Below are 317 nucleotides of genomic sequence, written 5' to 3'. Positions count from 1 at the left end.
TTCTTAGCTCTTGTGTTACTGACCTTAAAATGTCCTGTTCAGGAGAGGTGGCTTGGTGGTTAAGAGCACTGACTGCTCTTGTACAGAACCCAGGTTCAATTCCCAGCACCACATGGTGGCTTATAACCCTCTCTAACTCCGGGATCCAGTGCCCTCTCTGTTCTGAGGACACTGCATGCACATGGTACACATACACACATGCAGGCACATTTCATGTACACTCGCACGCGCACACACAGTTTTTTTAAGCAGTCCTGTTAGCTTGGGGGATGGGTCTGTCAGTAAAGTGCTCACCATGCTATTTGTGAGCTTGGTAA

The sequence above is a fragment of the Myodes glareolus genome, chromosome 9, assembly GCF_982192425.1.
Source record: "Myodes glareolus chromosome 9, mMyoGla1.1, whole genome shotgun sequence".
Classification (NCBI taxonomy): Eukaryota; Metazoa; Chordata; class Mammalia; order Rodentia; family Cricetidae; genus Myodes; species Myodes glareolus.
This window is presented reverse-complemented; position numbering follows the sequence as displayed.